Below are 15,471 nucleotides of genomic sequence, written 5' to 3' on the forward strand. Positions count from 1 at the left end.
CAAAAATCTATTGTAACCCACCTTCTATTAACTATAAGCTGCACCTTGACCTGAAATATATTATAATTATAAATCTTGAGAATTATAACTATAAAGATTCTCTGATAATGGAGATATACAAACAAATAAATTAAGTAGAGTAAATCGTGTATTATCAATCACGGGGTGGGTTCCTCTGAATGGAATGAGATACCGCCAAATTCTTTGGGCTTAAAGACCTTAACTAATAGTACCGTGGTAAATATAATTAACATTTAAAATAATAGGGTATCTAATCCTAGTTTATTATTTAAATTTCACAGATTCATAAAAAGAGCTATAAATAAATTTTAACATTTCACCTTACAAATCTATATTTTAACCCTAAAAATATAAACAACTGTTTTAACCAATAATATTCACTTGTATCAATCGTATAACCGTGGCTGCTGGCACGAATTATGCCAATACTAAATCAATTGCTAAATCCAAAATCACTTGATAATTAAATTACATTACTGCAAAAAGAACATTTAGGTTAACAAAACTTACATATAATACAAAGAAAAAGTGAGTAAACAAGCATGAATAAAACTTTTGGAAACAAAATAAGAAATTTGAAAATTTATAAAATTAAGAAATAATAAAAGGTTCAAATATTTAAGGAAAAAAAAGGAAAAAAACCACAAAAATGACAAAAAAAAGAAAAGCACCCTCGAATGACCACGACAACTTCTCTATTACATATAAATAAAGATTAATATGGAACATGTATACCAATAAATGTATTATATTCTTTCTTATTTAATCTTTCTTTTCACTAATAATAAAGAAAGATTAAATAATATAATAAATATATTTTATACAGTTATGTAATTTAATGTAATATGTTACTAATATAAAATTAACTTTAATATTAAATTAACTTATATATTAATTAGTTAAATAATTTAATTATAGAAAATTATTAATTATATTATTATAATTAATATAATTATTTATATTAACATAATATTTAATACTTATTATTCTTATTTATATTTATTATATCCAATTATAATAATATGTAATATTAAATTATATATTATTATATAAAACTAAAATCATAAGTAGCTTTAATCCTAGGTAAATAAATGTATTAAAATAATCATTTAATAATAATAAAATAACATTAAAGGTATTTAAATTTAATTAAATGAAATATATTAATATAAATTATTTATTTTATATAATATATATTCAAATTATCCGAACCGAGATAAATTAATTAGAAATAACCAAAATTATACATAAACAAATTTTTTTAAAACAATTTCATTTATATATTAAATATAAATGAAGCGCCTGATTAAAGGGTTACCTTGATAGGGTAAATCAAGTAAATAAAAATTACCTTCATTAAAAATTACATAAGACAGAATTAAACTACCTCCTTTAGTATCAAAAACTAACGTGCATCATACACCTTAATGTAAAAAGGTAAGCTAAACAAGCTAATGGGTTCATACCCCATTTATAGAGGTATCAATCCTCTCCATTTTAATGACCAACAACTCTACAAAACTTCTCTTCCTATCAACATTAATGGTAGGAACGATCCTGTCCATTTCATCAAACTCCTGATTTGGAGTTTGAATTGGACCTGAGATCAACTTACTTTCATTTATTCCGCTCCTAACAAGAAATAAAAATATAATAATAAATGAGTCATCAATTAAATATTTTATTGTCCAAGCAATAGCATCGACAATACTATTATTTTCAATTTTGCTGATTCAAATAAGGTATCCAATAGGATGAGAAACAGAATTTATTCCATCAATAATAATTAAATCTAGATTATTATTAAAGATTGGGGCTGCACCCTTTCATTTCTGATTTCCAGAAGTAATAGGAGCTTCGAGATGAAATAACTGTTTAACACTAATAACATGACAAAAAATGGCCCCAGTAATGGTATTACCTTATTGTATTCAACTAAGAACTTTCATTTGAACAATTATCATTCTAAGAATTATTATTGGGGCAATTGGTGGTTTAAATCAAACATAGCTACGACAACTTCTAGCATATTCCTCAATTAGACATTTAGGGTGAATAATTAGATCCCTAACAGTTAGAGAAAACATCTGAGAACTATACTTTATTATTTACTCACTATTAAGATTAATTAAGGTCTCATTATTTCAGCAAATAAATCTGTTTTTTATAAACCAAATTTATTCAGCCAGAAATATAAAAACTGAAAATAAATTCAAAATATTTTTATCTCTCCTATCCCTAGGTGGTTTACCACCATTCCTTGGATTTCACCCAAAATGAATTGTAATACAATAATTAATAGAAAATAACATAACAACTATTATAACCATTATGGTTGTAGTAACTACAATTACACTTTATTATTATATACGTATTAGATTCTCAGCCCTAATTATGTCATACACAGAAAATTCATGATCTATAAAAATTAAGTCTCAAAAATCAAGAATTATTCTTCCTATAACAGTAATAATTTCAACAATAGGATTAATCTCAACATCAACCTTAATCTCATTATACTAAGGACTTAAGTTAATTAAACTAATAACCTTCAAAGTTATAATTAAAAGAATTATCTTTTAGGCCTTAGTAACATTTTACACCTCTAGAATTGCAGCCTAGAATCATAATTGAATATAAGGCCTAAAACATGGTAAGAGAGAAACATCTTATAAGTATATTTCTCAGTCTACCACCTTAAATTCAGCCATCTTACCGCAAAAATGATTATTCTCAACAAACCATAAGGATATTGGTACTTTATACTTCTTACTTGGAGCGTTAGCAGGAATAGTAGGAACATCAATAAGAATGCTTATTCGTGCTGAACTTGGTCAACCAGGATCTCTAATTGGAGATGACCAATTTTATAATGTTATTATTACAGCCCATGCATTTGTAATAATTTTTTTTATAGTAATACCTATTATAATTGGTGGATTTGGTAATTGACTCGTACCATTAATAATTGGTGCACCAGATATAGCGTTTCCATGAATAAATAATATATGTTATTGATTACTACCGCCTTCATTAACCTTTCTTCTTACATCTTCTATAGTAGATAACGGTGCTGGTACTGGATGAACAGTTTACCCTCCTCTAGCAGGAGCTATTGCTCATGGAGGTGCATCTGTAGACCTAGCTATTTTTTCACTTCACTTAGCCGGTGTATCATGTATTCTTGGTGCAGTAAACTTCATTACAACAGCAATTAATATACGATCAGAAAGTATAACTCTACATCAAACACCTTTATTTGTGTGATCTGTAGCTATTACAGCCCTTCTCCTCCTTCTATCGCTTCCAGTATTAGCAGGAGCTATTACTATACTATTAACAGATCGAAATTTAAATACACATTCTTTGACCCTGCAGGAGGAAGTGACCCAATTCTATATCAACACCTATTTTGACTCTTTGAAACGTCCCCTTTGAACAATTATACACGACTGTCCTTAAACTGACACACAATATTTTGTTAGCACAACGCAATCTGACTTTCAAAATTCCCTACAAAAGAATGGCCCTGACTAACATTAAACTATACCTTTCACAAATCACTTACCTCACAAAAATCTTCGCTGCTCAAGCTACTGCAATACAGCGAGCGCCACTACTGCCAGCTAAATAAAAGATTCAAACTATGGAAGGCACTAACTACTGATAGGGATAGTTAGCAAATGAAAGATATTAATAGAGAACAAACAATGTATTTACCTTGATATCATCATATATAAATATAGCAGTTCATGACAAATTTCAAAACTCTGCCATCTCTCTCCCCACATCCACCACTGCTGGCGGCTCACCTCCAACTGCGCAATGCTACGCGCTGTTCACATCCAGCTGCCTAACGCTACAATGGCGAGTATTACAACAATGCAAAGCAGACACAGACTGCACACAGCACAGCCAGTGATTTTCGTACAGAGGTGGCGTTACCAATAAAAAACCTAAACAGCCTACTTACATAGCCCCCATGCTCCCCACAAAAAATTTTACAAATTGGATTGGGCAGTGGCCAATACAGATTTGAAAAAAAAATTTCATAATTACAATAACAAAGAAATCAAATGCACACACTTATTCATACAATGTTGGTCAAAAGCTAAAAATTTCTCACAGTCCATAAAGACAGTCCAGATTGTTCATCACAGTAAAAATGCAGAGTTTTTCTCAAAGTCTGAGCAGTAAAAGAAAATGTACACAGAAGTAGTGGATTTCCATGCAGTCTTGAAGAAGTAGTGTTGTCCTTCCAACGGAAAGACAGTGCTGACTCTTGACATGCATACAGGTAATGGGCCACAACAGAGCAAACCCACAGCACAGTCAGTCGAAATTTTGAAGAGTATTGGTAGGTAGGTCATCACAGAGCAGACCCACTGGAGTCCTGGTAGAGATTGTGGTATTGGTGGGCCACCAGAGGTGCAGACCCACTGTAGTCCTTGTAGAGATAATGGTAATGGTGGGCCATCAAAGATGCAGACCCACTGTAGTCCTTGTAGAGATGACCAGCAGCCATCTGTTGCGATTGTGCAGGTGCACATTCACCATCGAAGATTCTTGCGGAGAATATAGCAAGTCCATAAACCACCACTTGTGCACTCACAAAGTTTTTGGAAGGCAAACACTAACAGTCCCTACTTCTCACATATTGTCCATATACTATGACCAACAGAAACGTGTGCAGTGAAATGTAACTTACAAGTTAATAATAAGATGAACTGGTGTCAATTACAATTTTATAACATAAGAATACAATTACAAAGGTACAAAATACATCATTAAAGAACATAACAATACAGATAACATTCGTGGTACAGGCTTTACAAAAGAATCGAACTAACATACATCAGTGTTACAGGAATTATGACATAAGTAAATACATAAAAGATCAGAATAACTTTCGAAACATCAACTTCACACATGAGCATTAACACAAAACAGAATAAATAATGTCTAAACACCTTTACAAAGTAAATAACACATTATTAATGCCAATTGTATTTGAGGATAACAGTATTCCTCATCATAGTGAATGTAACTTAGTATTAGAAGAGAAAAAAGTTCTATGAAACAGTACACAGAGACAGGAAGAAAACAAATACACAAGGGTACACAAACATATAGTGGGATAACACAAAAGGGAAAGGACAGGGTTTGTTTTACTGCAGTATTTTGCATGGAGATCTCCCTTTCTTCATCATTATTCCCAAAAAGTCCTATCTAAGCCTGCCTTCTGTATTTTGTTCACATCCTCTGTCAATAATAGTTTTTCTCCACTGTACAGTATCCTACTTCTTATAAATTTATAATAGTTAGTTTCTTATATAGTCTACCCCCTCTTAAGCTAACTTAAATCTACTGAGCGCAGATGCTAAACTAAGGGACGAGGCAATGCAGCAGCACATAAAACAATTAATATAAACAGCAATAAAAAAATGGAAAATCGCAAAGCAAGCTACAGTAAATCTAAATTACCAAGCAATTCAACATTACAACTAATATGAGGCAATGCGCAGCAAACAAAAAATAAATGTGGCTTAGCAGAGTAACACAAATTAAAGTTCAGTAGCACTATACCTGCCAAACAGCAGCTTATATCTAAACATGACATAGCTCAAGCAGAAAAAATAGTACACTAAAGATAACAATGCAGATAAGGGAAATGTATAATCACATCTTAATGTCTAAGTAATTAAAGTGGTGCACCACAAAAACTTATTGTAAAAAAAATATTACCATGTACTTGAAAAGAAAATTATGTGTCCAGTTACTGTTACTAGTCCCTTCTTATTGTTCTTTCCTTTCCAAGTGCTCCTTTTTTTTAAAGAATGTGGATCACAAAATTATTATTTAATAGATCTGTTGACAGAAAGTGTTCACATTAGCAAATGCATTTAATTTTATTTTATGAAACCAATGCTGCAACACAGCTGGAAAACAGATGTCAAATGAAATAAGCAATTACGCAAACCAAAGCATAAAAATATCATTCAATAGTCATGTGGCATTTCGTAAGTCAGTAGCTCTCAACTCTCGTAGAAAGACACTTGTCATAATCAGGTTTGCAGATGTAAGAATATTTCCCATCAGTTTATAAGCATTTCAGTAAGTAGCAGAAAGTAGGCGCTCCACAATATAATCATATGTTTCCAAGTAATGAGCGTGTCTTATTTGCGATGCTTTCCACAAAGGAATGTCAATAGCAAGGTTAATGGTCTCTCCTTTTTTTTCTCCACCTGCGCCTCTGAAAGGCTAATGGCTTTTTTTTTTTCGGGCGGCTGTCGCCCAGGTGGGTGCCCGCGACGCATTACGTGCAGGTGGTCACTTAACTTTCTTACGGAAATATTTACGACAGCAGTTTCCGCTAAGTGACAGTCTCACATAAAAATATTTCACAGGTCAAGAATTAGCGTTGCAAATCTGTAGAAAGAAAATCCTATAAATATAAGTGTCCAAATAAAATATTCGTCAGCATTGTGATACAGTCACGCATTTACGCACACTTCATAACTCTTAAAGTACGATTCTTGGTTTCCAACATACTTCTTATTCCTCATATACGGTAGCATCATCTTATTGATCATAAACATATCTCAACAGCATAATACACATCGTCGTCGTAAAAATAACATCATAACACCTCAGTCAAATCTCAAAATCGTCGTAGCTTTCTGCAATAATTTCAAAACCTAAAAAAAATTCTCTGCTCAGTTCAATAGTGTCATCTACCTCAAACGTACTTTAAATTCATGCTCCCTTACCAAATATATCATTCAAAACTCTCATAGTATCACAATGGTTCCGAAAAAATATGAACAGATCACACAGTACAGGCAAAATACAATTTCGTAAGTGTGAAGTAATCCAACTCTGTAATTGCGTAAACATATGTCACTGATGTAATAAAAAAAGTTTATCTCTCAGTTACATGATCAGATAGCTGTGTAATTTGTGTGTTAGAGAAATATGGTACCGATGTGTAAAGTTGTATAAGCAAATACCATATTAGCTAGGGTTCCTTGTGGTTGCCACACACATGGTACACAAAGTAAGTGTGTACCCCCCTGAGGATTAATGTAATTATACCCTCAGGTGTTACAGATTACAGCAATGAAATGTATCACTGAAAACCTTTGTATCATTGTACTTCAAATATCTTTAAAAATAAATGTTTTAAGTACAAAATTAATCACTCAAATACGTGTACTGTAGCGCTAAATGTGCGTCTTGTTGCAACATAATCTGTGTGGAAGTGTCGTAGTTATCGTCCTCCGAAAGCTAAGTTCTGCAGAAGTCAATGTACTTACCTCATAATACACAAAAGTGAAATGCTTTGCGTATAAATGTCTTAGTTATTACGCTTATTGCCGTGATGAGGAAAGTACTGTGCTGTAACGTATTGTTGTGCTACGGAAAAGGCAGTCTCATTGTAGCTATACCACAAAAGTTACTACTAAAACATGTTTTTCTTTCCAGAAGAATTCAGAAAACTGTGCAGAAATAAAACAGAAACACTACAAAAGCAACATTGTAAATTGTCACTCATTATTAGTGTCGTGATAAAATCGTGTAACTGTCACATAAACTAACACTGTGTCATCTGGTATCTCACAGAAAGTACGTTAAATCCAGAATATATTTTCAAGTAAACCAAAATGTTGCATTAAAATCTCATTAGCAGTACTGGTAAATGTTCTAAGTATGTAAACCTTATAGTCGTTCCATATCCGTGCAACTAACAAGCAAGAATGTACACACACAATAACACTGTGTCGTCTGTTCACAATAAAAATGCATTCGTAATTTCTGTTTAAATAAGTTCTCTTGGTTCTTGACTGGATATTTAACTTCAAACATTATTGCATGTTAACAGTTTCTAAGTCTGACAAAGCATACTAGTAATGTAAAGTGAAAAGTTTTATGGCAATGACAAAGTTAAAAAGCAGATTATCTTTCAATAAACGGTTTTACATGTGAAATCTGGTGTAAACCTTTACTCTTCCTAGTACGCGGAGTTTCAGCTTCAACGCAATTATCATGCAGTATACGTCGTTAAACAATACTGGAATTTTTCTTAAGGTTAGCGTCTATGTCATTTTTCTCTGAGCCAGCCGGCGCAAGCGGCTGCCTGCGGTGCGAGTCATTGTCTGTCCCTTTGTTGGCGCGCGTCGTTGTTGGGATTAGGAGACCTAGCTTCTACAAATTCACGTTGTCGAAAGTGCCCTGCTCTGTTTGAATCCCGCCAGTTCTGATGCATATCGTCTGTCGTCATGTCGCTAGGTTCCGTAGTTTCTTCCTTGTCCGTCACGTGGTGGAGAATTTCTCCCTGAATCATAACTGTGCGTCGAACTGTTGCGTCTGAAGTTATTCTGCCTCCCTTGATAATAATTGTTTTGGTACCCATATTGTCTGTTTCTATGGTTATCTCTGTCATATTCATTACTACGGAAATGCGATCTTTCTCTGTAACTATTATTCTGCCAACGGTTGTCACAAGGATGGTGTCTGTTTTGGTCACGATTTGTGTTGTGAGAGTAACCTTGTCGTGTCCATTTATTATCGAGGAATTGTGACGGATGTGACCTGTAATTGTTGTGTTCCTGTTTCCGCATTCCGCGATTGTCAGTGTCAATTTCCAATTCTTGTAACAGTCCCTGAAATGCTTCAATGTCGTCTTTGCAACGTCCTGCCAAAATAATGTGTCGTAAATGTTCAGGCAATTTGATTAAGCAAATGCGGATAAGTTCTGAGGGGCTGTATGGGTTTGAAAGATACTGATTCTTATGCAACACGTCTTCAAAATATTTCATAAGACTGGAAAATTCAGATTGTTCGAAACGTTTCATCATTATGATGCTATGTTTTACTCGGTCTTGTGTGGCTTGCGACCAATATGCTGAGAGGAAGGCATGGTAAAATTCTCCTTCACTGTGGCAATCGTGAATGACCGATCGCATTCTTACAGCTGGTTCATTCTCCAAGTAGCCACACATAAATTCTAATCTGTGTTCTAATGACCAGTTGGGAGGAAAACAATGAGAGAATTGATGGAGCCATGATTGTGGATGAATGTCGTTGCCAGAATTCTTAAATGTTTTGAATTTACGTGTAGTAATGAACAGCTTATAGTCAGAATCATCATGTCGGCGAGTCGCATATCGGTCATTGTTAGGTCGTGTCGGCCGTTCCATCTCAAAATTCGGTGCACATTGCCAATTTCTTTCATATCTTCCGAAATGCCCTGTGTTATTATTTTGCGGCTTTTCCGTATTTATAAGTCCCTCTTCCCGTGTTGGAGCGCGAGTGTCCTCTGAAATACGTAATTCTTGTATTACCTGTGTCAGCTGATCTTGTACTTCCCGGATTTCTCTTTGGTGTTGTGTATTAATTTAATTCTGATTTTGTTTGAATTTCCTAATTTGTTCGTACTCTTCTGTGTCATTAAAGACTACCGGTCTTGCGTCAATCAGATTATCATCTACCTTCGTAGATAAATTAGTAAACTGATCCAAAAGTTCGGATACTTTATCCGATAGTGTACTTATTTCCTCAGTGTGTTTTTCTTAACCAAGTTTCAGAGTATCTACTGTGTCCTTAAAGTTTTCCTGAGTTTTTGCAAGTTGCGTAACTGAATCGGTAGATGCAACCGAGTCAAATTTAGCTTGCAAGGTCTCATGATTTTCATGAACAATAATTTGCAGTTCTTTTATGGCTGCTTCGTGATTCTGTAATGCATTTTCATGCCGCGAAAAAATAGGTTGAAAATGCTCACAAATTTGAGTTTTTACGTCATTACAGACTTTTTGACATTTCGATTCAATGTTATGTAACTCAGTAGTTAAATCTTCACGCGTTTGTTCAAGAGTTTGTTCCAATGAGTCTAACTTTTGAAGCTGTTGCTGTGTTTGTCTCTGATTTTGTTCCATTGTGTCTAACTTTTTAAGATTTTGTTCCACTGTGTCTAACTGTTGCTGTGTTTGTCTCTGGTGTTGTTCCATTGTGTCTAACTTTTCAAGCTATTGTCCCATTTGTTGCATTAATTGTAATAACAATGCACTGGTGTCTGAAACATGTTCCTCAGTGCTATTCGGCAACACATTTGAACCGGCAATATTCGCAGTTTGAATAGCAGAAAATGTGTCTTGACTTATTTGAGAAAAGGGTGAGGACGCAAAACCTGAATCTACAGTATTTGCAAGATTGTGTCCTGTCATTTCGGATTCCTGAGGCGAGCTGTTGCCGACCGATCGATCGATAATGCTTCCCTGTTCACTAATTGTTTCACTGTCTACACCATTGTTTGCAGCCCGCTCCATTTCCCTATATACAACTACCAAATTACTACTTTGAACATTAGTTAATTCATTACTCTGCGGCGCTAACACACTGCTTTCGTCTTCACTGTCATTTCTCAGTTTACTTTGGAGCCTAGTATTACGTTTTTCACACGCCATTATTGTCACAATATTTCACACGACAACACAGAAATACACAATTTGAAGAGCAAAAATAAAATAACAAATCAATGGAAATAATGTCTACTTAATTGCCAGCGCAGCTGCGAAATACTTGGTGCAAATCTACATGCATGCCACAACTGTTTTACTGTACAACAATGAAAAACTACAACTACAAAGGAAATTTTCTCTACAATTACGCGCTAGCAATAAACAAAATCTACACTAATTACACAAACTACAACAAAAAATCAGAAGATTCCAGTGAGGTATCCTCGGCTAAGGGTCGACATATGAAACGTCCCCTTTGAACAATTATACACGACTGTCCTTAAACTGACACACAATATTTTGTTAGCGCAACGCAATCTGACTTTCAAAATTCCCTACAAAAGAATGGCCCTGACTAACATTAAACTATACCTTTCACAAATCACTTACCTCACAAAAATCTTCGCTGCTCAAGCTACTGCAATACAGCGAGCGCCACTACTGCCAGCTAAATAAAAGATTCAAACTATGGAAGGCATTAACTACTGATAGGGATAGTTAGCAAATGAAAGATATTAATAGAGAACAAACAATGTATTTACCTTGATATCATCATATATAAATATAGCAGTTCATGACAAATTTCAAAACTCCGCCATCTATCTCCCCACATCCACCACTGCTGGCGGCTCACCTCCAACTGCGCAACGCTACGCGCTGTTCACATCCAGCTGCCTAACGCTACAATGGCGAGTATTACAACAATGCAAAGCAGACACAGACTGCACACAGCACAGCCAGTGATTTTCATACAGAGGTGGCGTTACCATTAAAAAACCTAAACAACCTACTTACATCTTTAGACACCCAGAAGTTTACATTTTAATTCTACTAGGATTTGGAATTATCTCTCACATTGTATGTCTAGAAAGAGGAAAAATTGAATCATTTGGAACATTAGGTATAATTTTGGTATATTATCAATTGGACTAATAGGATTTATTGTATGAGCACATCACATATTCACAGTAGTATTAACAGAATATTCCATCGGTTCTTGGTAGAACAACATTATAATAATAAATGAAAAGCACCAGTTTGCTTTTGTTCTACAAATATTGTAGAAAAAAAGCAAACTGGTGCTTTTCATTTATTATTACTCACAGTAGGAATAGATGTTGACACACAAGCATACTTTACATCAGCAACAATAATTATTGCTGTACCTGCAGGAATTAAGGTATTCAGATCATTAGCTACACTATATGGAACTACATTCAAATTCAATCCACCACTATTATGAGCTTTAGGATTTATTTTTCTATTCACAATTGGTGGACTAACAGGATTAGTATTAGCAAACTTATCACTTGACATCGTATTACATGATACATATTATGTAGTAGCCCACTTCCATTATGTATTATCCATAGGAGCAGTATTCGCAATCATAGGAGGTGTTATTCAATGATACCCGCTATTTACAGGATTAACTATAAATAATACATGATTAAAAATCCAATTTACAATTATATTTATTGGAGTAAACTTAACATTCTTCCCTCAACACTTCTTAGGGTTAGCAGGAATACCACGACGATATTCAGACTATCCAGATGCATATACATAATGAAATGTAGTGTCAAGAATTGGGTCTACAATTTCTATTGTAGGAATTATTATATTCATTGTAATTATATGAGAAAGAATGGTTACAAACCGAGCAATCATATTTTGAGCAACAGAATAACCTGCCTGCAGAACACAGTTACTCAGAACTACCACTAATTTCTAGATTCTAATATGGCAGATTAGTGCAGTAGATTTAAGCTCTACAAATAAAAGTTTGACCTTTTATTAGAAAAATTCATTAATGAAACATGATCAAATTTATCCCTTCAAGATGGAGCTTCACCATTAATGGAGCAACTATCATTCTTCCATGATCATACTATAGTCGAATTATTATTAATTACAGTAATTGTAGGTTATGCCCTAAGCTATATATTATTTGTTGCCTATAAAACCGAAACATAATTCACGGACATTTACTTGAAACAATCTGAACAGCAGTACCAGCAATTACACTAATTTTTATTGTACTACCATCATTACGACTACTATATTTACTTGATGTTTCAGTAGATGCAATAATCACAATTAAAACAATTGGACGACAATGATACTGAGGATACGAATATTCAGACATTATAGACGTAGAATTTGACACTTATATAACACCAGAACAAGACCTAGAAAACGATGGATTTCGACTTCTAGATGGAGATAACCGAACAATTCTACCAATAAACATGGAAGTACGAGAATTAACAAGAGCATCAGACGTTCTACACTCATGAGCAGTACCTGCATTAGGGGTTAAAATTGACGCAACGCCAGGTCGACTAAACCAAGGAACATTTACAATAAACCGACCTGGACTGTTCTTTGGACAATGCTCAGAAATCTGTGGAGCAAACCACAGATTCATACCAATTGTAATCGAAAAAACTTCAGTAAACTTATTTATCAAGTGATTATCTAAGATAATCTAAGGAGTTAGTTAAAATGCATAACATTAGAGTGTCAATCTAAAATAACTAAATAATTAGTACACCTTGAAATACATCAGATGACTGAAAGTAAGTAACGGTCTCTTAAACCAAAAAATTGTAAATTAACGACTACTTCTGATGGGGAAATTTAATCCAAATCCCTCAAATATCCCTTCTCATATGATTCTCTCTATTCATTATATTTTCGGCTACATTAATTTTATTCAATCAAATAAACTTTTTCTCGTTTAAACCAAATCTTATTAAAAGAGCAGAAAAAAGAACAATTGATACAAAAAACTTGAATTGAAAATGATAACAAACTTATTTTCAACATTTGATCCATCAACTAATATCTTCAATTTATCATTAAATTGAACTAGAACATTCTTAGGATTATTATTAATCCCCTCAATGTTTTGACTTACACCATCATGAATTAATATTATTTGAAATAAACTAAACTTAACCTTACACTATGAATTTGAAACATTACTAGGACCAAAATCATTTAATGGAACAACATTCATCTTTATTTCGATTTTTATTATAATACTATTTAATAATTTTAAAGGATTATTCCCTTACATCTTTACTAGAACAAGACATTTAGCATTAACATTTGCAATCGCTCTACCTATATGATTAAGATTTATGTTATTTGGATGAATTAACCATACCAATCACATATTTACACACCTTGTCCCTCAAGGAACACCAGCTGCATTAATATCATTTATAGTATTAATTGAAACAATTAGAAATGTCATTCGACCAGGTACGCTAGCAGTACGACTAGCAGCAAATATAATTGCAGGACACTTACTATTAACATTACTAGGAAATACAGGACCATCTATAGCAATAAACTTAATTTCACTATTAATTATTGGACAAATACTTCTATTAATCCTAGAATCAGCAGTAGCAATAATTCAAGCTTTTGTTTTCTCAATTTTAAGAACTTTATATTCCAGAGAAATATACTAAACCTTTGTTAACAACTCACTCAAACCACCCATTCCACTTAGTAGATTACAGACCTTGACCATTAACAGGAGCAATTGGAGCAATAGTTCTAGTATCAGGATTAGCAAAATGATTTCACCTATTTAACATAAACTTATTTATAATCGGATTTGGAATTACCCTACTAACTATAATCCAATGATGACGAGATGTAGTACGAGAAGGGACATATCAAGGGCTACATACGAGATTTGTATCAATTGGATTATGATGAGGAATTATTTTATTTATTGCATCAGAAGTACTATTCTTTGTTTCATTTTTCTGAGCATTTTTTAGAAGAAGACTAGCACCTACTATTGAACTAGGAATACTATGACCCCCAATAGCAATCCAACCTTTTAATCCTATACAAATTCCATTACTTAATACAGCTATTCTTCTGGCATCAGGAGTGACAGTAACATGAGCACATCATAGTTTAATAGAATCTAATCATACTCAAGCATTACAAGGACTATTCTTCACAGTATTACTAGGACTATACTTCACTATACTTCAAGCATACGAATATTGAGACGCACCCTTCACCATTGCAGACGCAGTTTCTGCATCAACTTTCTTTGTTGCAACAGGATTCCATGGTCTACATGTAATTATCGGAACAATTTTCTTATCAACATGTCTACTTCGACATTCAATAAACCAATTCTCTCCAAGACACCACTTTGGATTAGAAGCAGCAGCATGATACTGACACTTTGTAGACATAGTATGATTATTCTTATACATCTCTATTTATTGATGAGGTAGATAATTGTTTTTCTAGTATAAATAGTACATTTGACTTACAATCAAAAAGCTTGATATAAATCAAGAAAAACAATCCTAATTTTATCTACAAGAATTTTTATTAGATTTATTATTACAATAATTGTTATAATCCTTGCAACAACATTATCAAAAAAAATTTATTAATGACCGAGAAAAAAGATCACCATTTGAGTGCGGATTTGACCCAAAAAGTTCAGCACGAATACCATTCTCACTTCGATTCTTCTTAATTGCAGTAATTTTCTTAATTTTTGATGTAGAAATCGCACTAATCCTTCCAATTGTAATTATTTTTAAAACTTCAGACATTATAATCTGAACAGTATCAACTATATTTTTTATTATAGTATTACTAGGTAGACTATACCATGAATGAAATCAAGGAGCCTTACAATGAGCAGAATAAAGGGTTGTAGTTAACTATAACATTTGGGTTGCATTCAAAAAGTGTTAATATAATCAATCAACCTTAAATAGAATAAGAAGCGAAATATTGCTGTCAGTTTCAACCTGGAAGGTTGCTAAATAAAATACCCTTATTCTTATTAATTGAAGCCAAAAAGAGGCGTATTACTGTTAATAATATAATTGAACTATAAAGTTCCAATTAAGGAAATGTAAAGCCAATATGAAAG

This window comes from Schistocerca americana, chromosome X, assembly GCF_021461395.2.
Source record: "Schistocerca americana isolate TAMUIC-IGC-003095 chromosome X, iqSchAmer2.1, whole genome shotgun sequence".
Lineage (NCBI taxonomy): Eukaryota > Metazoa > Arthropoda > Insecta > Orthoptera > Acrididae > Schistocerca > Schistocerca americana.